We start from the raw sequence: 360 nt of genomic DNA on the forward strand, positions 1-360 counted from the left end.
TGGGCACAGGTGGCGCCTTCTGTAGAGGGGGGTGTCCCCGGCTGCCCCCCCGCCGCCTCAATTTCCTTCAGAAGCCGAGCGGGCGTTGGGGCGGAGGTCCACATTCTCCCCGTCTTATCCAGGCCGGGCGTGCTCATCACCCACCCCGCTTCGGGGCCCAGCTGAGGCCCCTGGGCCCTGGGTTGTGGAGGGTGCCCCGGCCTGCGAGCTGGGTGCTGGATAGGGAGACGTAGGGGCCGGGTGTTCCTGGGGAACCTTGCGCTGCTTCATTGCATTTGTCGTCAGTGTTCCTCCCAGGACCACACCCAAAAGAAAGTCTCACGTTGCCCCAGTAAACTTTCTGGCCTTTTCAGTGTGAAG

Source organism: Myotis davidii, unplaced genomic scaffold, assembly GCF_000327345.1.
Source record: "Myotis davidii unplaced genomic scaffold, ASM32734v1 scaffold44, whole genome shotgun sequence".
Classification (NCBI taxonomy): domain Eukaryota; kingdom Metazoa; phylum Chordata; class Mammalia; order Chiroptera; family Vespertilionidae; genus Myotis; species Myotis davidii.